This window comes from Parus major, chromosome 3 (genome assembly GCF_001522545.3).
Source record: "Parus major isolate Abel chromosome 3, Parus_major1.1, whole genome shotgun sequence".
In the NCBI taxonomy this organism is placed as follows: Eukaryota; Metazoa; Chordata; class Aves; order Passeriformes; family Paridae; genus Parus; species Parus major.
Window position 1 is genome coordinate 31,358,176 of NC_031770.1, and position 25,187 is coordinate 31,383,362.

Sequence of the window (25,187 nt, forward strand, 5' to 3'; positions counted from 1 at the left end):
TGCAGTTGGCATCAAAATGATCATATCTTATGACTACTACTGTAGATGATATAATTAAGGAGTAATCCCTTTCAAAATTGGTCATTAGCATTAGCTAGCAATTTGCTAAATTTCTTCAAAAGGTTAATGCTACAACTATGGTAAACAATATCTAATTTCATGGGGATTTATTGCTGTTAAAAAGTATAATCAGTTTCTAATAGCAATACTTAATTTTTTAAAAAAACTGCATATTGGTTGAATGCACTCAGATTACTTTACAATGGATATTATCCTGGCAGATGAGTAATTCTCTATTAGTATTTTCAGTTCTGAGTTCTCAGATTTAGCACTTCAATTATGTATTCTTCATTTGTTTTATTAATTGTTTGGTTATATTTGACGATGCTGAACTATACATGCATGCATAATACATGAAATATTATTCATGAAATTTTGCAATGTGACAGGCTCTGGTTACTCATGAGTAATACAGCAACTGTCACATAACAAATAGAGTAAAGTGACTTTATGTAAGCTTGTTCTAAGTTCTTAAACATAATTATCTGAATTGTTGAAAGGAAATAAGTGTTGAAATTACCATGATGCATGATGTAGTAATTCAAGGAAGTAAAATTTTATGCAATAGGTAGAATTCTTCTAAAGAATTATGTTTATGACAGGAACAATTAGATAAATGCAGATATTCTGTACTTAATATCAAGGTTGAAGGTGCCTGAGACTGTTGTCCTTGCTGCAAATTTCTGCCACTTTATTAACTTCAGAAGATCTGGATATAATTACATAGGCATAGACTTCAGCTGTGCAGAAGAATTGCTGCTGTGTGGAGCTGAAGTTTGTGTAGGATTTGCCCTGCAATAACTGATGAATTCTGTGAGTTGCAGTATGCTGGAAAGCCTGGTTTCATGTCTCTTCTAGTCATAAATCACAATAACCTCAGCTCCCTCTAAGTGCTTTCAGGTGCAAATATTCTGCCTGGAAACGTAAGGAAGCCTACTGTCTTTGGTTTGAATCAAATGAAATGAAAACTGTTTGCTGAATTGCAAAGTCTCATTTCAGGTGACTTTGAGATGTGTGTGGCAGGTGTGTGCTGCCCTGGCGCCTCATGGGAGCTGTGTGTGGGTGTGTTCTTCCCTCATCCTTCACTCCTGTACTGCCCACTCCCCAAATCTCCTGTGCACAGAAATATTCCTGAACTTGGCAAAAGGCTGGGAGTCTGACCACTGCCTTTGTAGGTGATGGAGAAGGTGAAGCGACAGCCACCAGAGCTACAACTCCCACAGTTCTCCAGGTCTTGATGATTGCAAGGTTTGTGTTGAAGCTGACTTTCTTGAAAAGCAACATTACATAAGGACTCAGGAAAATATATAGTGCTTGCATTAAATGTCTTGAGGCTTTAGTTTCAAAGTAATTTTGTCTGTATTGGAAGTACCAGGAAAAAAACCTGAAAATTTCAAAACAAAAGAAACCAACATATTCAGAACATTTCATTCTGTAAAGCATTTTGGTTTATAAAAACCTCACAATCTTTCCTGAGGCTGCATGCTGTTGCACTGGTCTTGTTTGTAGACAAGTAAAATATCTTTCAGTGATTTCTCACACGATATAGGGGTTCTGTATTCAAAGAACAAGAAATTGCAGATAAATATTGCCACTTTCTGAATTCCATAAAATGCATACTGAACCTCTTTGAACTTGTAGTGTAAAATTATTTTTTAAATTTCCAAATAATTTTTTAAATCTTCCTTCTTGATGCTTTCTTTTCCCCCTCTAGAGCCTGTATTAGCATTGCTACTTTAGGACTTTTACCAATTGTTTAAATTGCAAAACAAGTTTCAGATAATTCAACCTCTAAATAGCAGAAATTAGTAGAAAATTTTCACTGTACCAGATCACTGGTACAGTAATTCATTACACTTTTGCTATCAGTTTCCCGCTGATTCTTATTCACCTGCAGTGCAGTCAGTAACTTTGCAGGAGAAAACCAGACCTGAGTAGAAAGAACATCAACCAACCTGTCAAGAGTAACACCTTCAAACTCACAATTTTTATTATATTTTTATATTTGCATTTAATTAAAATTAAATATTTTTATTATTATATTTATCAAATATAAGTATAAATATTTGTGTGTATTTATTTATATGGCATTATTTTAAATATATTAAAATATATTTATATTTATTTTACATTTATATTTTATTATATTATTATATTTTATATTTCATTTAATTTATTATTCTTTATTTTTATTTATATCTATTTCTATTTTATTATAATATATTTATTAATTATTAGATTTATATTTATCTGTCCGAAGCATATGGTCTGGACAGTTCCTCCAGCTTTATTAAGACAGGGCTAATACAATATAACTGTTCTTTCCTGGGTTTCTAGAGAGAACTAGAAAATAGTATCTGTTCATTTCCTTGAAAATCTCAACATTTTATCAAGAGAGGAATGCACAACTACAAAGAGCTCATTTGTGGAGTAGGTTCTACAAATTAGATTCAAAGATTTAAATATGTATTCATTTTGTGATCATAATTTTGGTTCTTCTTGTGAATTGTTGTGTTTGAAGACAAACTGACAGCCTTGTAAATGAAACAGAAACTGTTATTGCTGAAATTCATGGGCATTCATTAGTACTGGAAGTTAGCTTTGGAAAAACTTGAGCCATATTATAATCTCTTAAAGTGCTACTAATGTATACTCATACTTTTCTTATGTTGTCTTCTGTTAGTAAGAATTAGATTCTGCTTTCATTTACTGCAGCTGCAAACTACTGAATGTAGTTCATTTCCTGTGAAAATAGTATGTGAAACTGAAATTAAGTTTTAAATTTAAACTAATTTAAATTAGCTGCAATACAAAAAGACTTTTCCCAAAATTTCTTATATGCTAAAGGAATTTTGGGACACTCTAGGAGAGTGAATTCAGTGACTTTTTGTAATCTTTATTTCATACTCCATTACAGAATTACATGGACTAATAGTACTATTTCTTTAAGCAGAACTAGGTTAAGCTTGAGAGCAGCAAACCACAATTCAGTAGAAAAAGTTCTACACGAAAATTCATTGCAAACATAAACAGGAACATCTCTGTTGACTCTACTGGCCTTGTGCATTTCAGGAGACAGAACAGTCTAAAGAGTACCACACTCAGCACAGATGGATGCATTTTACTCTCTTTTAGTCTCATTCTCTTATCTACGTGCTTCTGTGCTTCAGCTGGCATCTGTGCTTTGGTATTCATGCTACAGATCTGGTTATGTCAGTTCCAGTGACACATAAGTACTAATTCATCCATCTGTATGCTGACTTTCCCGACACAGGTGTGTTTGAGATCAGGGAGGTATTATTTTAAAGAGCACATTGTTACATTGGTCGTGACGTCACACAGCAGTGTTTGTTTCACAGAGAAATATGTATGAATGAAATGCAGTTAGTATTGAATAAGTAAGCAATTTTTATGTATGAAGAGTTTGAGAGGAGATCTGTCAGTGACATCTGAATAGTAAGCCTGAGATGTACCAAAAGCCTAGCGGAAATGCAGTTCCTAGAGCTGTTCTCTAATACTGAATGCTAAATATAGGCTTCTGAGATGAAGGAATAAAATCAGCATTCAAAGCATATTTGTGTTAGGTACTTTCACTACCAGCATTTTTGCTCTCACATTTCTCATCTGTTTACCTACAGGCCTACCATAGGGCTTCATGTTGTGCCCTCTTCTGTCACACAAATCTGCTGGCTAGGAGAAAACCAACAAGAACATTAGTGTATTGATTTTCTCTCATGCCTGCAAGTTGTGAAGTTTCTGTGATTAATATAAATCAATATTTGTGGTAGAGCAGGGGGTGATTTGTGTAACTGCTGGTGAAAGAGAGAACACTGAAACTTTCATGCAACACGGTTTGTTATTTGTAAATTCTTTCCTTAAAAGGACTTCCCCTGTACCAGGCTTCATACTGTGAAGCTTGAAGATTTTGGTGCGATATGGGCAGAATCTCAGCTGTGACCTCCTAAAATTTTAGCACAAGTTAATTTTAAAAAGAGCTAGAATCTAAGCTGGATCCTCTGCTTCCTTACTACTTCTTAGAGGTGTGATAGTACAGACTAGAATAGAATAGATTATTTCAGCTGGAATGCGTTGAACAGCTAATCCACCTGCCTGACCAAGGACCAACCAAGACAAAACTTGTCATTAAGGGCACTGTCCAAATGCCTCTCAAACCCTGACAACTTGGGGCATCAGCCACATCTCTAGGAAGCCTGTTGCAGCATTGGACCACCCTCTCAGTTAGCTAAAAAATGCTTCCTACAGTCCAGTCTAAACCTCCAGATGAAGGGCATTAAATAGTTCCTTGAAAACTGAAAGAGTTGTACATGGTGTATAGGTCCAAGGTGAAAGAGTGTACGTAGTGATAATGCTGGGCTTTTGCAGGGTAGAAAATTGCAATCCTAGCGCTACAGCTTATCTGCTCTCCTCTGTAATAACAGCAGGTTCCGTTCACTGGTATTTCCTTTCTGCTTTTCACATGTAGGATTCTTTTCAGTCTTTTTTACCAGCCATCTATGAAGAGATAAAAAAAACCCCAACTGTAAACTTTGAAATTGGGATTAATAAATTAATCTGTTAAAACCTATGTGTTCATATGTTAAATGCATACAAGCATGTGTAAGAGTGTTATGCAAGCGATGGGGAAATGATTTTCACATTAAGTCTTTATAGATATTATAGATGTGATTCATAGTTCAAGTTTTAGCCAGAAATTGTATTCCTCCTGTGCTCTTTTTTTTTTTTTTTCAGGAAAAAAGAGTTATTGCTGTGAATTTAGTGTATAATCATTTTAAGGCTTAAAAGGACGTGCGTGGATTTTGAGAACTTAGTTACTGGTTTTCAAAATGGAAGAACTCCAGAGTACAATCCTCTTTCACACTTTTTTCAACTGCTTGTACAAATTCCACATAGAAAAGTGTCCTGCTGCACATGTGGCATAATTTACATTCAACTTTGCAATACTTCACTTTGCTCACTGTTATGACTGGATTTATATGAACAAATCCATGTTTTAAAAACTTCACACGGTAAGTATGTAAGTAGCTCAGTGAAAACAGGTCTCTCTAATTGGCTAGTAATAAAGTGTACTCAGAATAAATGGTGGGTCTCTACTTCTTTAAAGTTTTACATTACTTGAAGAAAAGCGTATTGCAGCTTAAGTAGCTATATTTTTGGGGATACATATTTTTTGTATGTCTAAAGAATATGCTAGAACATAGCAAATGGTCTAATCTGACTATCACAGTCTGTCTTTGGAACTGGGTGTGTGAAATGTCAATGACCACAATGATAGGCTTTGGTAGTTTATTGTCTATAAAAAATGTCACTTCTAAACAGACATCAGCAATGCAGAGAATCCCCATTTCACACTTAGATATATAATTTTCAAAGTAAAGAAGTCAAAAGGGGAAGTTCTTCCATCCAGCCCATTTATAGCATGAACGAAGACAGGAAAAAATAAGTGATTATATTCATCAACTTTATGGAGATGGTTGTATAAAAGGCCTCTTTTGTTTCTTTATTTCTTGGTGTTAGAAATGAATGTTTGACACAACTTGGATGCATTACTAGTGCAGTAAGACTTCTTGTATTTTTTGATTGAATTAAGGATGAAAATGCAGATGAATCTTTGGAAGCTGATACTGCCTTCACTGTTGAGAATTGTAGAATGATTAGTTCTACAGTTAGAACAAGTGCAAATTAAATGTTGCACTAGACAGTGCTTTCCTTGTAATGCTGAAGATTTTTCTCTGGTAGTTCTTGTATTTGTGTCATTTATGTGAACATTGTAACAACTGGTGTGGCAACAATTTTGTTTGTGCATGATTGCTGTAAAACTCTGTGTCTCAGAAACCAGGAATTTGAGTTCCTGGTTATCTGATGCAGAAACAAGGTTTGCATAAGTCCCAGCAGTTCACATCAATAGTTTGACCAGTAAATAAATCATGTGCAGTTTCACTGCACTTGTTCTGTACTTGTCTGTTGATATGCTGGTATTCGAGCCCACCAAATGCTTGTCAGTCCACTACTTTCTGAATGACTACCTTGTCTTCTGCTTTTGAGTAACAGCATGGGCTGTGTAGTTTCCAATCAAGAAAGAATGCTAATGTATTATAAAGAACTCCTGGCTTGCATTTAATAGCACTGTGACATGTTATAACAGCCTGCCAAACACAGCATTTCTTATAAATCACACTTCAAGGGGCAAAAATACCCACCTGTCATATCTGAGACCTCTGCAAAAGTCAGTGCTTGAAGATGGTATGATTTATTCCATCTTGTAAAGTACCCTCTTATGATAAACGTTTCTTTTTTTAATGGAAAAAAAAAAAATACAAGGATTTAATGTTTTCTCCCTTCTGCCTGACCACGACAGCACTGTGCACTTTATTTCCTTTTTGGAAACACTCCATTGTTCTCTTACAAGAAGAAAAACCATTTCAGGGATGGTATTTGGATAATAATTGGCAGCATGCCTGAAGTATTGACATTGTCTCATCAGGACTTTGAACACCTGCATGTCCATGCTATGTCTAATCTGTTTTAGCAAGTAATTGATTTTATATAAGTTTGTTAAATACTGTCAGTTTTTACATTCTCATTTTTGTGGACATACAGATGACCTGGAGCCATGACATATCATTATCTGAAGCACTCTAAACACTGATGATTTATATCATAACAAATGGTGGCACAACTCATAGATGTAATGCAGGGAAGCATACTAGTTCTTCACTAGACACTGATGTGTAAATCAAATGGGTAAGGTGATTTTCTGGGCTAAAATAGGGAGTCTTTGTTTCAGAATCTATCCTCAGGCCTTTGGGCACGGAATTATTAATCATTTTCAGTTTTCAAAGGATAGTAAATAAAATAAATTTGTTTCTGCAATTTGATTAGCAGATATCAGTACAGATTTTTTTTTTTCTTTTTGAAGAGGTCAAACCATCAGAGGGCTATTTCTGTCTTACAAGTGAAATGAACAGGAAGGAAGTCTCAGCACTCTGAGAAAATGTTCAGCCATCTTAGAGCTTTCTACATTTTCTGTTACTTGTATAAGAGATCTGTACAGCTCTGTGAGATACTGTTTGGATTCATGGAAACAAGAAAGGCTAAATCCCCAGCTGGTATAAATCAGCCTTGCTTTGCTGAAACAGTAGAACTGTGCACTTGTTCTACACCAGCAGACAAGCTGGATGAAAGTAGACTTTTAAAAAAGGAAGCTTAGGTGCAGACAGGTATTATATATTGCTATATATATTAGTGGCAATTACCAGTAATATAATCCCAGTGGCTCCAGGGAATACATTAATATATATTAAAATGAAATTGATTAATTTTTTTAAAAAAATGAAAGAAATTTTAAAATAGAAAATTAAAAAAAAAATGCCATAGTTCTGCACAGCTGTCACTGGAAGCACAAACCTAGTCTTCTATTTTGTTTTATATATGACTTATTCCATCATTTAATTCAAACGTTGGTGTATGTTTATTTTTATTTTAAGACTAATATATTTAAAGGTAAATTTTTTGATTGAATCATACTCCTGGTTTATGTTTTATTTTATATCAAAAATCCACTCTGGTCATATTGCCTAGTTTCTGTCATATTGCCTAGTATTATTTAAGCAATGAGTAAATTCTCCTGCATTTGCACAAAAAACCCAAAACAAACAAAAGAAAAAACCACAAACCAAAACCCTCCAACAAAACAAACAAACAAACAAAACACCTCAGACAAAGAACTACCATCAAAAGGAGGGAGAAAAGGAACCGTTGTCACTTTCACTTGTTTTCCAGTGAATCTCAATTCAGTCTTCATTCTTCCTAGATCAGATGGGGATTCTTGAGGGTTTATTCAGGGAATGTTGTGCACAGGCAAAAGATCTTTTCCAAGGTCTCATTACTCTGACCACTCCCGAGAAACATCCCTTCTCAGCAAAGGATGTTTTCCAGCACAAAAAGATATCATTGACTGTGAAAGCCAATTACACTTAGCAAACAGTGATTCCTGCTGCCCTCGTTATTGCCCTACCTTTTGGACTGATACAAGTGTTGGCTAAGTAGGGGTTTGATGTAGAGAAGAGGGAGGTGGCTGACATAGATACAATAAGAAAAACAAAGACACAAAAATAAAATTGTGTGAGTGCATAGATTGTGAGTTAATAGTAATAAATCTATGCAATGAACTCCATGTGTTCAAAGATGATGAAAAAATACTTTAAATATTTTTCAGCTTCCCTACAGAGTTATGCTTTTCTTATATCAAACCTTGATCTATAGTTCTGTGGAGAAAAGAAGCATTTGCAATGTTAAAACAACCCCTTTTACTTTAGATTTAAAACAGGATGACAGAAATATAAACATTGTATTAACCCATATTGATTTCTCTTTTCTTTCGGAGCAAGAGGAACAAAAGTAATAAGAAATCTTGAATTTTGTTTCAAAGCCAGTCCCTTCATGCTTATTCTGAAAGTTTAGTCTTTTATGTGAAAAAGTGCCTGCTGACATTATTGAGTACATAAGTCAATGACAAATTTTCCACTGAATTAAATGGAGCCACAATTTCATCTCAAGGTATCAAACCAGAGTTTTAAGTATGCTCTCATTTGCTTTTTCTTTAAATATAAATTGAAAGCATAAGAACTGCATGGTAAACTATATATTTTCTAGATTATGCTGAGGAGCAGATTAGTGATTACAATTTGGCATTAGAATTAAACAGGAAGTAACCAAGCTGTTTATCCCCTCCTTGAAATATTTTGGATCTTCCTCTGAAATTTATTTCCTCTATGAGATTTCAATTACTCTGGTCCAGATTTAGACCTAGGTCTATTCTGCATCATTTCTCAGTAAATGTAAAAAGTAGGATCATTTTTGTAAGAATGACACATAAGATACAGATGGGATTGGATTCAGTGTGCTGGTGGCTGGTTTTTGCAGCATTCTCAGCAGAGGGCTGTGTTGGTGGAAAGTCAAAGCACTCCAATTCGTTCACACCCAGTCTGGCAAAAAAAAAAAAGAGCATAATTTGTCATTTGGGAGCTAGTATGCAAGCAAAAGAATGCTTTTATGTGGCAGGCAGGTCTGCACAGGTGTTGGTGGATCCAGCCAACAGCTACAATACAGGCTAGGCAGGTACTTCCTTTGGGGAAAGAGAAACATGAACTTTTTACCTGATCACATTTGTGTTCTCTCAGAGAGTTCTTCTGCCTTGAGAGAGTCCTACCTGCCCCTTCCTGTCATCTGAGGGGGCTGAGTTAGCACCCTTCACCCACCCTGCACACATGTAACGTAAAGCTGTCTCAGCACTTAGCTGAGATATGTGTTGCACCTATAGAGTTGCCCAAGTGGATTCCAGCAGCATACACCCCAATGCAGACTATACCAGCTCACCTGCACACAGCCAGCTGGCCAATATCACAGTTAGCTGCTTTGGCTGACACTTGAATTGAATTGAATTATTAGTTGTTGGAATAACTGACTGGCTTAGAAGCACCTGTGTGAGTGGTGGCTTTGTAGATGTAGATGTGAAAGAACCTCAAGTAGCCCATGTTAGGCAGCTGTTAGAAAGAATCTGCCTCCTTGCTTACTTAGAGCATTCTTGGGAGACATTTCAATCAAAATATTGGTCCAGAAGCACCATGGTGGTCACAGGTACAGATGAATTCAGTTGAATGCTATTGAATACTAGAGTTTCACTGAAGCTTCTTTTTAGCTTTGCCACTGTTATTTGAAATTTCTGTTATTGAAATTTAGATTCTGGTCCAGTTTTCTATCAGCCACAAACATTATAACTCACAGTTAAATGGTAATAATACAGTCATTATAATTGCTAAGCTGGCTGTGTGAGTTAGAGGATGATAAGTGCTGTGATAAAATAATGAGAAAATGCTACAAATTCAGGATTATGGAGATTGCATTATTGCTGTAAATGCAGAGATAGATATTGTGAAACATAAAGATGAATCTCTGAGGGTATATTCTATCTAATCAAAACATTTCCCACATGAAAAAGTAACAAAAACAATAAAGTGATAAAAGCAACATTAAGCTACATAAAGATGTGATACACAGACAAAGAACCTCTTTGCAAAGAAGGTTTCCAGTTCAGAAAGGCAATTATGACTGTTTGGTCCCCTCAGAGTTCATTAACAAACACTTGGGAGCACAGATTAGGGCCTGTATCTTTGTTTTCCCACTGGCATAACAGAAATAATTAATGGCACAAAATGTGAAAAGATGGACTAAGAACTTGGTATTAGTTTGTGGGACCTATTCATAGCTTTAAGCTAATTAAACTGAAACTCTGAAAAAAGCCTTCTGATCCTCAACAGTTGATAGTTTTCTCTTTTATTTTATTTGGAGACCATTGAACAATATCTATACCAGACGGGAATAGAAGAATGTTGTTTTAATTTGTTTACTCCCTTTACTGAAGAACTGGATTTACGACCTTCAGAATTTAGATTTTTAAAAGCTCTAAGAAGCCAGAACAATTATTTATTTATATATATATATATTTCTGTCATTCTGATCATGCTTCAGAGTTTGGACAAAATCAGGAAAAAACTCTGATTTGGATTTTTGAAATAAATCAAACCCAGCACCTCCTTAAGGTTCTGCAGTTTTAAATCACTCTGCTTTTGCCTGTTCCTTCCATTATCAGTAGTTTTTTTCACTATGGTTCATAAATTTCCAGTAAACTTCAGAGAAATATGCCAAGACCACAGATAATGCTTGTTAAACTAAACCCAGCCCATAATGATTATTAATTATTTTAAGTGCTTCCTCCTTAGGTTTCTTTTCCACTATTGGCAGACTGAGTTTGAGAAAAGCCAGCTAGCTGAATACCAAGGAACATTTGCAACTTAAAACCAGGGAAATCAGTAGAGTTATTTCAGATATGAACTGCAATTTCCATCTGTTTTGCTTCATGGATTTGTCTGTGGCTTCTTCCCATATGACATCTGATTTCAGGACCTGATGCAAAGTCCTCTAAGTCAGCAGGTTCACCATGGATTTTGGGAGACTTTGGACTATGTCACTGAATTCTGCACCTGTTCTTACATTTGTGGATGTTATGATGGGTAGAGGCCACCTTCCTAGGTCTGAAAGCTCATGGAAAGCTCATGAAGTTTTGCTAAAACCTTCTTTCCATAACTTCAGGCTTACCTCTGGTTTAAATCTGGGTCTTTTTCAGGACCTCTCACTCAAGTCCCAGAGCTGAGGGCACTGTCCTGACTCACATACTGCCTGACCTAAGTGTCACACCCCAGCGCCTTTCTTGAAGAGCTTGTACAGCCAAAACTTGTCTTTCTCTTCCCCCTCCACACTGTAATCTGTTGCTCTGATGAAAGACATTAGCTTCACTTACACATATTGCCTTGCCAAAATACTTAACCCATCAGGAATACACTGATGTCACTACTCAGCTTCTGAGCTTGCCCTCTTCCTTAGTCACTGTGTCTTAATTTTGACTGGAATGACTTTGGCCGTCCTTGGATTGTATTTGCAGAGTGAGCTGCTGAGAAACCGCCCTTTCCTAGGAGCAGCTTCTGCTCTGAGCTCCACTCCATCTCATTCTCTTTTGTTCCTTTTGTCATCCTTCTTTTTAACTTCCTTCCTAGATCTTTTTCAATAGAAAAGGTGCCTGGGGACCTGCACTAAATAGAGATGTGAAGGATCAGTGTTTCCCTCCCCTGCAAGCTGCGGCTGGGCCCTGGGATATGATATGCAAATCTAGCAAGGGGTATGTGCTCCCGCCTTCCTTCCTTCTTGTTTGGGGACAGGATTTTCCCTTCTCCTTATCTGGCTGCTTTTAACTTGCATTTCACTTGTATCCTTTAATTAGCACATTCCTTCTAGCTTGGCTGGCTTTTTCCTGTTTACAGCATCTCCACAATTGCTACCCAGCTCTACAAATCATACACTGGATGAGAAGTACTCATTGTAAATATGCCTGTTACTTGGCTCATCAATTCTAGTTCACTGGGAGCTTGGAGTATGAATTCTGTTTTGCATATTAATAATGCAAAGAGTAACTTAGTACTGAAAGTGACTTCCTAAATGGCCTTCCTTTTTTCTGTGTTTCATGGTACTGCCATACCTGGGTAGGTATTTTCAAGAAAGAAAGTTCAGATATATCAGATGAAAAGACTATATGAAATTAACTATATATATAAAATTAAATCAATCACTTTGTAAAGAACACTAAGGGACAGAGTGTAATAATACAGCTTGTTAAGGGCATAATTTGGCTCATATTGCTCCTCATGAGGAAGATGAGAAGGGTTGTGATGTAACCCATTAAAAGTCTGCAGATAAGAGCATAACAGAGAGATGAAAGGAAGGAATAAAAATTAGGTTGAGAGCAGTGTGTCCACCTGGCCAGGCCAGATGTGCAGGGTGACAACTCTTTACAATAAAGGAGCATCTGCAACATTAGTTGATTTGGGGCTCAAAATGTTCTTATTTAACAAGTTACAGTGTCAAGCAATGTGAAATACCTCGTGTAGTGAATTAAAAAATACTTTTGGATGAAAGATTATGTACAAATGGTGGATGGTTTTATAATTCTTAAATGATACATCAAGATTTTGGAGAGGTCCTAATAAAGTCTCTATACTCTGTATGTATGAGCTACAAAATCAGAAAACTAAAGTATGCTTCAGGCAAATTCTTTTGAGAGTAAATTTGATCTATGATTATGTAAGTTGATAAATACTTCACTTACATAAAATTTTCAGAAATACATTCAAAATGTGAAGTGTCTTTCCACTTTGTAATACTATTGCACGGATCATAGTAAAGTGAATAAAAGATTGGTGTATGTAGTAAGGAACACACAGAATTTAGCTCATGTTACTCCTACAGCTCAGTGTGAGTTGTATGTAGCAGTATCAGAATCAGTGGGAGAGCACAAAACTGTGTCTGCAGCACTGAGCTGTGGCTTCCATAGAGTGCTTAGGAATGGTATTCTCCAAATTAGTGCTTCCCCTAAAACCATCCAACCACTCAGTCCCCCTTAAGTTGAAAGCACAAATGGCCAAGATCATGGGTTGAAATGAAAACAATTTAACAGCAGTGAAAAGAAGTAACAGCAATGATAATAAGAACAAAACATACAAGACAAAGAAGCCCTTTACATGTAAAATAAAACAGTAGTGAACATTTTGCCCACTACTTTCTCCTGCTGGAAGGAATGTCCTTCTTCTTAGAAGTCAGAGAGATCCTTTCCCCCAGCCCTGGCAATGATGTGAGGTGGTATTGAATTGCATTAAGGTCCTGACCAAAACTAGGACAAGTGCTAGGAAAGATCCTGGGTTTAGGAACTGTGTGGTAGCCATGAATGCCAAAAGAAAGAATTGAGGTTTATAGACTGAGGTGGGCTTTTGTTAGACCATCTGATATAATTGGAAAAAGATCAAAAGTTTACCAGTTGTTTCCTCTGACATCAATCACTCTTATGAAAAATACTTTAAGATACTTTTATCATACAAACCTCTTCTAAGTGTAAAGGACATACCTTCTTATGTCAAATGTGCACTTTTTAATATTGGTTACTTTAGACATTTTATGTGACAAAGGTAAAGAAAATAAAGAAAGGAACTTTGATGAATGTTAAGCAGTTTAACCCAGGCAGACTTTCCAGGCAGTGCTTATTAGAAAGCACAGATCTCTGGTGAGCAGAGATTGCAGTGGAGTGGCTAGAATTGTACTACTGAGTGACATGAAGAAGCACACTGAAAGGCTTAAACTGAAAACTGCATATTTAATTTTGAGACAATAATCAAAGGTGAAAAAGAGATTAAAGTGGGGATTTTTTTCCTCATTCTGAAAATCATAATACTTAGGGTGATAATCCAGTCTTTCTTTATGTGAAACACAGACTGCAACATTTCAATTTCTTTAATTTAGGCCAGTGACTTAAGGCTGAATTAAAACATTATATTTTGGAAAGGTACATGCTCTGGATTTAAGAGTGCAAGTACAGAAGAATTTATCTATGTTCCTCAAAACTTTTTCAGAACTGCCTCTGCTAACTTATCTACTCAGTAGATCCTTCTGCACCTTCTCCCCAAAGGCTGAGATTTTTTGCAAAATAGATTGTGACCAGTTGCTTTTCTGTTCTTTATGTGCTTAGAATTTCTTAGCACAATGAATTTTAATTCACTTGAAATTCCATCTCTATCATCTATAGCAGCATAGATGATAGCTGCATCTTATATGGAAAGAGAAAATAACAATGGCTGTATCCTTGCTTTACTGAGCAGTCAGAAATGACACAGGAGAGCAACAGAAATGTCATGTCTGTAGAGTTTAGCTATGATATGTTTCACTTGAGTAAATGTAACTGGGCAAGAGAGGAGCAGTGAGCGCTAGAGTGCATAGAGGGCAGTGATTTTTCTTGGTTTGTAAACATGCAGAACAGTTACAGATGTACTGGACCATACTTGGTTTGGCCAGGGTAGAGTTCAGTTTCTCCATAGCAGCCCCTATGGCACTGTGTCTTGGAATGGCGGCTAAAATAGTGTAGAAAACACACCCATGTTTTGGCTGTTGCTAAACAGCACTGGAACAGCCCCAAAGCTATCTATTTTTCATGCTCTGTCCTCTCCTAGTGAGCAGACTGGGGAATCTGGAACACAACTGGGACATCTGCCCCAAATCAGCCAAAGGGATATTCCATACTGCATAACATCTTTATCAACAGCAGAAACCCCTGGCGTGGGGTAGGGGTGAGGATTGGTTATTAAAGCGTCTTTAACTCAGCTCATATTTTTCTGCTTTTTGTCTTCCTCTTCTCTTCCTCATCCTGCTGAGGCCTTGGTGAGGGGTACTAGGAGGACACTTTGTTACCAAACATGGTGAACCCATGGCACAGCAGTTACTGCGCAGGTTGGAGGAGCATCAGGTTCTGTGGCCCCTGGTCCCTCTGATTGATTTCCTTAATAAGGATATGACCAATTGACAGTTCTGTGTTCTTAAACTCTGACTCACTGAGGAACACTTTCAGGCAACCAGAGCACCAGGAAAAGTACTGTGCAGTTAAATGTCAGTCCCTAATGCTTTAGGATATATATTTACATATGGTAAGTCATCCAGTTATCATCCTTTATTCTCCTGACAGATTTGAATGAAACATAGTTTTGAATGAAACATAATTTTTTCCAGAACAGGTGCTTTTATCAGATAGACTGATTTAATAATAATTTGATACATAAGTACATTCTTCATTTTAACTGCCTGCAGCACTTAGAATTTCCTGTCAAGCTGATGCCACAATTGAATGCATGCCCCTCACATTATATCTCTCACTGTAGCCATGCCACCAAAAAATTCAATTTAATCTTTGTGTATCTGTTCGTCACTAGAGGAAATGTCTGACCTGACAAAGAACAGGAGTAGCAAGGACATTTTGTGCCACAGCCACCTAGCTGAGATGACTGATGAAAGTGGAAGCTGGTAGAGTTATTTCTAGTATGGAGATGAGGCTGGGAAGTCTAGCAGACTAGTTGATCACTTAAAATTCAACTTTACAGCATCATTCAGAAGATGAGCATAATTTCATCTCCAGTTTGAAAATTTTAAACTTTATTGACTGAGTTTTCTTGTCCTTCCTTAGTCACGATCTTGTCGTGCCCAGTCAATTAAAAGTTGTTTAAAACCTGGAATTAATACTGTAATATAGAAAGAAATTGAACTTCATCAGTCATGAGCATTTTTAAAACTAGTGTTTTCCTCTGATGCTGAACAGGTAGCACCATCTGGCACTCAGCTTGAAACTTCTGTGGAGAGTAAAGGCAGGATGTATGTTTTTTTATGCTGTTTTCAGTAGCTGATACTGGGGTGAGTAGAAAGGGGTGGCAGAGGTGGACCTGTTGTATTACAAATACAGAAATTTGCATTCCAGCTGGTCCTCAGAGATCAGAGGGGCTGGCTGTGACTAGTCTTGATTTCTGATTATGAAAAATTAGTTACGATTGGTGCTTTATATCATTCCCATCATTCCTATCAAAGCATAGACAGTTATCTTCAAAACACTTGTGATCATCCTACTATTGCTTTTTTGGGAAAATGCTTTTGAATGCCTTACTGGACTAGCACAAAATGATCTGCAATAAGGATGGTAATGATGAATATTTTTTTTGCTTAGTTCTGCAGGAAATTTTAATACTGCCCTAGAGTACTGCTGAAGATGATTTTAACCCAGAATTCTTTGTTCCCAGTGACTTTTTGGTATATATATAATATTCTACCAGCAGTAGTGGAAATGCTTTTTAAGTACCAGAGCAAATATTGCACCAATTTTAATCTCTTTGTTTAAAAAAGTGGTTGATATTTAAATATAATGATTATAAATGAAAGTTGGAGGAAAATTCCTTAGGAATGGAAGAGAAAAAATTCCTTTTTTATAGGGCAGATGTTATTATGCCAAAGGACTGATGAAATAATGTTGATAAAATATACTCTATTTTTTCATTTTCTGTAAATCATCTGCTCTCAGGTATAGAAAAACACTGGATCAAAACAATTTTAAGTCGGTGAGAATTTTTCCATTGAGTGTCATGAGCTCTGTGTCAGATGCTTGTGGCTTATAACTTGTGCTAACATGCTGGACATGGCGAATCTGTTTCTCCACTCTTCTGTTGCTGAAATTGGGGAATTATTGTTGTTTTCCTGCATCACAGTTTGCCAGACAGCCAATAGGCTTTACATCATCCTGTGCTGATGAGCAAACTAATATCTTTTGGTGACTCCTTTCAGCCTGGGCAGAGACCAGGCATAATGTTTGCCCCTGTAATGCCAACACATGATGGGTTTGGGTGTTACAGGGCAGATGCTGAAGACAGCATGACCTTAGTCATTACACTGCTGGGCATCTGCCCATGATAGCAGATGTTGCTGTCTTCTTCCTAACTTCTTCTGGTGCCCTTGGAGACCAAGGACAATATGAGAGAATTTTAAAGAAAGAATTTACTTCTCAACAAATGAAATAATTTTGTTGGGGGATGTTTGAGACACATGAATAAGCAATTCCTTGAAAGAATAGTCATCACTTCTTACCCACTCATTACCACCCGCAGGAAGAATAATGTAGATCTGTTTGCTTAGTGATGACAATGTTTCATGATTATATTTCTATGATGTTATTAAGGGCAAGGTAATTCCTCAATTCAGTTGGTTTTGAGCAAGTAAAATTACAATTATTTAGGGCCTCTTTTGAGAAAACTTTTTCTTACCTTGAGCCAAGAGTTTCTTAGCACTTAGTATTTGTTATACTTTTTCTTTTCTTCTTGTATGAAAGTTTGTATAATTGAGTTAAAATAATTTTTCACTGAGTAGTACTTCTTTGACAATAAGTTTAACTCTACTAATTTTATCTGTCGCACAAGATGCTGCTACCTTGAAAAGCTACATTTAAAAAAACTTGCTGTTTTCTTCCCTGGAATAATTGGAAATCACAGTTGGTTAAGCAACATTACAGAAGGTCATGTTTTTTACAAATAAAAAAAAGCTAGAATTATCCAAAATAGTTGAAGAAAAACCTCTGGATATCTTTTTTGTGTAGAAGCACATCTTTACATAACAGTGTTTGAGAAGTTGGTGTCTGTCTGTCAACCATACAAGACAGTCTAATCAAAGCCAGTTAATTCTGTTTAACAGTTCAGAAATGTTTGAAACAGTAATGTTTAGCTTGTCTGGGTTTATGTCACATGAACAGATTTTACATTCCAAGGGGTTTGGCTTGACTCTGGGCTTATTCATTGAAAAAAACAGGGTGTCACATTAGGGCAAGTTGTAGGAAACAAGGACAAAGGGCCTGAGTTGTTGTTGTTGCATCACATTCATATGAAATGGTATTGTAAGCCTCACGGGACAGGGAGAAAATAAAGAAAACTGGGATACAGAGCTGTAGAGTTGGATAAAACAATTTCTATTAAATGCAGAGCTCTGGGTCACATAGAGGGTAAGTGATTTGACCAAAACCACAGAGGAAGTATGTTGCAAGTCAAAGGCTGGAAAATTGTTGCTTATGTTCTCAGTTATTTTTCTGCAGGAATTAGTGGGCATTGCAGGCAAATAACACCTTTTTTGCTCACTCACTGTCTTTATCACTCTCATCCTATACTTGCTACATTTTGTTTTACCTTTTTAAGTGGCATTGAAAAAAAAAAGAGAATCAATCCAGGAAGGCAGTAGCTGCTATATTTTTACTGATGTGCCACAGTTTCTGAAAACCCTATTAGTATATTATGTATTCTACATTTGGCACCACTAGAATAATGACTTTTGACTGAGTGTATAGCCAGGGGACTGTCCTAATTTGCATTGTTACAATTTTAACTAATACCGTGATATCCCTGCAGGTCATTTGCAACCTGCGTAATCTATTTGCTGAAGCAATGTCACGTAAATTAGAATTGTGAGAAGATGATTGTAAATTATTAAGTTAGTATGTCTTTAGAAGCTACTGCCATTGAGCTGAGATGCGCCTCTCTTTCATGGCAGGTAAATTCTAACTAATTTAATACTAATTTAAGTCACTATGCAGTGCCTGACTGTCTGACCATACCTTACAATCTATTCCTTTAAATACTTAGATTTTATTTTTTTTTTTCACTATGAAGTCTGAAGTTGCTCACAAGCTATCTAAAGCTTCTTTATCTGACAGAGTCAAGGTCACACACTTGACTTGGATGTTTCAGAAAATGAATTCTGTTCAGGGATGTGTGTGTGGCACTGGAGGCTGCTGCAGGCATTAGATTCTGTTTCAGTGCAGGTGCATGGCAGCCCACCAGCCAGAATGGCTGGTCTGGCACGGGAATTCAACACTGTGTCCTTGGGTACAGTGTGGCCTCTGTATCCTCTCTACTGCCTCTGAGTTTGCTGTTTGCTGAGTAAACAGTGTTAGATGTTGACATCTTTGTATTCAGTAACTAACATGGACTTTTCTTGGAAGTGTCTTAAGTGTTGCCATTCCCTGCTAAATGTCTCTATATATAATTTTGGCATGTTTTGGAAAGAAGGGTAAGGCATGAGGCAGAATGATCACTTAGAATTCCTTTTTTTCAGTCTAGGCTTACATAGTGTTGGCACAGGCACAGTGTTTTTGTGGCTCAGTGAAGCTCTTCATAGCCATAGAGTTATCTTCAGAAGAAGGAGATTTTCAGAATGAGACAATAAACAGATATGTGCTGTTGGGGGAGCTTTTGGGACAGTACAGGCTTCCAGAATACTGAATGCAGCCTGATAGTCAGAAAGTACTCAGATCCTACAATGAACGCTGCCAAAGTAGGGCTCAAGCTAGACGGTTTAAAAACCTAGACAGAGATTGTATCAGGCGTATTTTTAGAAAATAATTATGCACATTCTTTTGAAAATATAGAACGATGGTGAAAATTGTATCATTCATCAGACATGTTGGTTTTAAAAACCAAGAGATGCTGTTAGAGCCTGAGAACAGAGACATCGTATCTTTGTGAGAGATTCACAGACGCTTGATTTCATTCATCCACCCACACAGTCTGAGATAAGCATAAGAAAATTGTTCTGCTTCAAGAAGGGAAGTTAACTGACTTGAAAGCTGTCTTGGAGGTCAATGACTTCTGTGATAAATCTTCTATATTTTTATTTGATCAATATGCTGATGTTTCCACATAAGAGTTGGTTGGTTTTATGTTTTCATATTCTCAGAGCAGAGAATCTACATTTTGGCAAATATACTGCTGTACAGTAAAAAAGAGTGCTATCAATGAAACTGCTGTCAGTACCAATTAATGTACTTATTTCTTGTGATAATGATTAATTCATTCTAACTTTAACAGAGATACGTGTTAAAAAGAAATGAGAGTGAATCTCAGAGAAAAAGAATTCAGCAAATTAGTTTGGCCTAGGTTGAATATTTAACATTACAAAGAAATCAAACAACATCCTCCTTAATTATATTACATTTTTGTCACTGTGTGATGGATCCTTCATTGTTATAAATTATATCAGTACCATGTGAAATCTGTTTGAACCATGCTGATATGCATAACTGAGGAATTGATCCAGTGTTAGAAGCACCTATTGGGTCTCAGAAGTTGGATAGTCCTAATTGTTACAAGCATGGTCACATTAGCACAAGCATCTTCTAGTTGTTTCTTGACAAGAAATCAAATTAGCTCAATAGTATGGTATGCAACTGCTTGGCATCACCATTAGAAACATTTACTGTCATTTTAGAATAATATCTTTATTTGTGTTGTTTGGTGTGCTTTGTAGTGATGTGGCTGGTTGAGCTCCAAGTGCCTGACTCATGCCAATTTAGAATGAGACTTCATTAAAAAAAAAAAAATCTTACAAATAAGAAATCCCTGGAAAATAATTCAGAAAACTCCCCAAATCTCATAAATGTTATTGCTTAAGTTAAATGTGCTTGAATTGTATGAGACTGGCATTTCTATAAAACAGTCAAGATTTTGCAAGATGACATTTACTGACAAAGCAGTTAAATCTAGTTTGCAGATTATCCTTAGTGTTCCTGTGAAGGATCTTCTCCTCTCATTTGGCTGAACCACAGCTGCTTTTGATTATAATTTCCATAAGAGAAATTGTCTGGGTGAAACAGTTTAGGTACCGTGTCCTATCTAACACCAACCTTTTTTACTTTGGTTAAAATTTTACTTGCTTGAGAACAGTGTCTGGTCTGCTAATCCAAATGTTTTTGCACTCCTATATTCATGGCATCTACAGAGTTGCTTTCAACTGTCTTGCAGGAAAACTGAAGAAAAGTTCCTGAAAGCAGAATGGATCATTCAAGAATTTGTATTTTTCTTTTACTTGGTGTTATTATTGAGGCTTATGGACTGATCCTAGAAGGGAAAACTGGTGTTTCCAGTGAGTCTATGATTTGCATGACAAGAATTGTCTTTTTTTCCTGAAAAATCCTTGTACTTTTGGCATTATATAGGAGGCTATATGCAGTATGCATACCTGTAAATACATATATGAAGGCTCCAGAGAACCCGAAATTTGTTTAAATTATTTTTGAGATACGATGTATGCTTGAGAAAATGGGTGTATGATCTGAAACCAAAATTTTTCTCACAGTTTATATAAAGTTCCATATCAACTTATACTAAGACTCTCTTGGTGGGAACTTATGTGAAAACAGAAGGAAATCAGTTACCATTCATCCCAACCTGTTCCTTCTAAAGTGGAAAATAGCACATATTTCATTGTGCATTTTCAATGACTCCAAGAAAAACAGTTCGTAGTATTTGTCCACTGAAAATGAATAGCAGTGAATGTTTCTCTAGATACATATATTATTGTCCCACATGCATTTTTTTCCTACACACACTTATATGTGCCATTTATATGTGGTTTTGTTCTCCCAGGAAAAAAACCACACTTTTTTTCTTTTTTTTTTTTTCCTAAAATTCATTATAGATAACTTGTATTGGAGCCAGAAACTGTGCATGCTTTCAATATACAGACAAGAGTATAATTTTGGAAAATACACTATTGATGACAAATTGTTTTTCTTGTGTCACAGCAAACGTTTGAATATTGAGGGCTATTTCCTCATGAAAGAAGAGGAAGGGGCAAGACATCCTTTTAAATCTTTTCACATTTTCTTCTTTCATTGAATGAAAATAATTTAAATTCTTCCAGAATCTTGTCACATCTGTTTTGAAGGCATCTATTTACTTACTAGTTTTCCACTAAAGCTGCTTTCTGTACTGCTTTTGTTTGGAGTCTTCATCCGTCATGAAGGGTGGGAAGAAGGAACAGAAAGTGTTTTCTGTCAGGCGAATTACTAGGTTTTTGTTGTGATTCTGTTGTAATCCTTTTCATAGCAGTATTTTGCTGTGACCTGGTTCACTGAAGAAAGCAACTTGTGTAAATTGGTCCTGTGCACAATCAGCACAGGGGCTCAGGGCAGGGATGGGGCAGGGACAGGGCAGAGCCCACTGGTGACTGCTGGGCACTGTAAAGAAGCTCTACCACCTTTGTGCTCTGACAGCCTCAGGACTGCCTCACCTCACTGGGAGACAGGAGCCAACTCAGACCTTCCTAGACCCCCAGGTCAGAGGTGTTTGGAAAGTGTGGATGCTAACAGGGCACACACAAAAAAGCACACCAGCTGTGTTGGGTTTAGTATTGAATTTGGAACCTGACATCTTTAGTGTATTTTCTGGGTGTATTTTCTGGGTGCTTTCCTGGCCTGGAATAGTCACGCACATTTGAGGGTGTAGACATTGCACCCCCCACTTGCTCCCCATCCTGTCGGGACCCAAGAAGGCTGTTCCCTATGGCAGCCACTCCCTCGCCATCAGTGCTGGGGGTGTTGAGAGGCAACACCACCCTGCCAAGGCAGGCTGCAGTGTACAGGTGGTGAAGGCCACACATTAAGAGTCCAGTGGGATGAAGTTTAATTGGTCCAGGTGCTGAGTCCTGCATTTTGGCCACAAAGCCTGCCTGCAGTGCTGTAGGCTGGGGATGGTGTGGCTGGGCAGTGCCCAGGCAGAAAGGGACCTGGGGGTACTGGTGACAGCCACCATGAACATGAACATGAATGTGAACATGAACATGAACATGAACATGAACATGAACATGAAATTGTGCCCTGGTGGCCAAGAAGGCCAATGGCCCCTGGCCTGTATCAGGAATGGTGTGGCCAGCAGGAGCAGGGAGGTCATTCTCCCCCTGTACTTGGCACTGATGAGGCCACACCATGAGTGCTGTGTCCAGTTCTGGGCCCTCAGTTTGGGAAGGACTTTGGGACGTTTGAGCTTGTCCAGAGGAGGCAACGAGGCTGGTGAGGGGCTTGGAACACAAACCCTGTGAGGAATGGCTGAGGGAGCTGGGGGTGTTTAGCCTGGAGAAAAGGAGACTCAGAGGTGACCTTATCACTCTCTACAACTTCCTGAAAGGTGGTTGTGGTCAGGTGGGGGTTGGTCTCTTTCTCCTGACAGCAGCTGACAGAATGAGAGGACACAGCCTTAAGCTTTGCCAAGGGAAATATAGGTTGGATATTAGGAAAAAGTTATCATGGAAAGAGTGATAAAGTACTGGAATGGTCTGCCTAGGGATGTGGTGGAGTCACCATCCCTGGATGTGTTTAAAAAAAGACTGGATGTGGCACTCAGTGCCATGGTTTAGTTGTGGTGTTAAGGCTGGGTTGGACTCGATGATCTTGAAGGTCTCTTCCAACCTAGTCATTCCGTGAATTCTGTTGAAGGTGGGCTGTGCAGCTTCTCTGTGCTCTGGCATATCACAGAATCACAGAATAGTTAATGTAGGAAGGGATTTCTGGAGATCATCCAGTCCAATCCCCCTGCCAAGGCAGGGTCACCTCGAGGAGGTTGTGCAGGAACACATCTGGGTAGGTTTTGAATGTCTGCAGAGAGGGAGATTCCAGGGCCTCCCTGAACATCTTGTTCTAGTGCTCTTCCCCCCTCAGTGTGAAGGAGTCCTTCCTCATGTTGAGGTGAAACTTCATGTGTTTTAGTTAATGTTGCTCTTCATTCTGTCACTGGGCATCATTGAAGGCAGCGTCTGGCACCATCCACTTGGCACCCACCTTCGAGATATTTATATGCATTAATGAGATCTCCTCTCAGACTTTTCTTCTCTAGACTAAACAGGCCCAGCTCCTTCAGCTGGTCCAGACTCCTCCAGCTGGTCCAGACTCCTCATCATCTTTGTGGCCCTCCTCTGGACCCTCTCCAGTAGCTCCTTGTCTTGTGCTGTTTGGCTGCTCTTGTCCCCAGTACTTCAGGGGTCTCCCTTTGTGCCTTGTGGTTGAGGTTTTAAAAGCACTCTGCAGCTTTAGAGATTTTGGCTGCTGAGGAGATTTTTTTTCCCTCTTCATTGTGTTGCCCCCTTTTGTGTTTTCTGTTTGATGAGTTTGCCATGTAATGGTCATGTATTAATCTGCATAAGTGGAGAAAGGCAAGTGCAGATTGAAAATGTACCAGAGAAAGAGAAGTATGTTGGAGCTACTGCCTGATTTCACAGCATGATGCAGGCAAGACAGAAGACATGAAATAATACATGGGCCCTTAACTAGCATAACATGAGCAATGCTGTGCCTGCAGCTGCACGACAGCGCTACACCATCAAAATGTGCCACAGGGAAGTGCAGAGCCAGGAATCCTATTTCAGTTGTGGATTTTATGGTTTTTTTTTCAAATAACATTAAGGGTTTCTTTCTTTCTAACTGTAAACCTTTTGGATACAGTCAAAGACTTAAACAAAATGCCTTTGTATGCCAGACTGCTGATGAGGTGCTTTGTGTCCTTGGTGTTACATTCAACATCTTTATGATTCAGTTCTGTTTCCATTCTTCACAGGAGTGTTGTAACGCTTAACTAATTAATGTCTACACATTGCTTGATGTCCTTGAAAAAATAGAAATAAAAAGTTACACATATATATAATAAAAAATAATACTTCAGGCCTCCTGAACTCTGGTTTCAACCTGTAGTCACAAAACTGAATTGCCAAAGTGAGGAGCAGGAAAGACGCTTTATAAGAAGCTAAAATGAGGAAAGGATATCCAAAAGTGTTACTTTTTTCTTTTCTCCCTACAGATGAAAAGCTCCATTATTTTACTTCCTGAATTTGAGACAAGAAAAATAACAAAAATAGTTATTCCCATGAGATCATACCAGGAGAAGAAAAGAAAATTTTATTCCTAAAATAATAATTCGCACTCTGGTCTGGGTGACAATTTCTATGTGGGGTAAAAAATAAAGAATCAGTATTTTCTGATGTTCATTGTTCCATTAATTGATACTGTATTAGGGCAGGATTTCTTCCATCTTGTCTCTGACATTGTGATTTACATTTAGCATCTATGTTGCAATGTAATGTAATCAACTACAATAAGATAAAAGGATTAATATTTAAGTCAGCACACATGTCTGCAGACCTAGCAACTGTCACAATTTTAGTATTCAAGTGTGAACTTTTACTATGTAGTTCATGGTTGGCTCATGGAGTTCAAAAATAGCAACAACAAGAAGGAAAGGCTTGAGCTGATTTTAAATGAATTTTGACAGATTTATAATCTGCTATCAGGGATTCCAAAAGTAAAGAATAAAAAGAAAGAAAAGAAAAAAAGGGGG

At 37.5% G+C, this 25,187-nt stretch overlaps 1 protein-coding gene across 4 annotated transcripts in view; it reads left to right on the forward strand.

Moving 5' to 3' along the window:
• Window positions 1-25,187, forward strand: part of SMYD3 (SET and MYND domain containing 3) — a 405,436-nt gene that overhangs the window by 284,576 nt on the left and 95,673 nt on the right. The window contains exon 1 of one of the 4 annotated variants that reach the window (XM_033512603.1): window positions 1,285-1,308. The exons of 2 other annotated variants lie outside the window; for them this stretch is intronic. The gene's annotated coding sequence lies outside the window, so the exon portion shown is untranslated. Of the gene's footprint in view, window positions 1-1,284; window positions 1,309-18,010; window positions 18,035-25,187 lie in introns of those variants that run through there. One more of the 4 variants, XM_033512602.1, reaches the window with a different exon arrangement.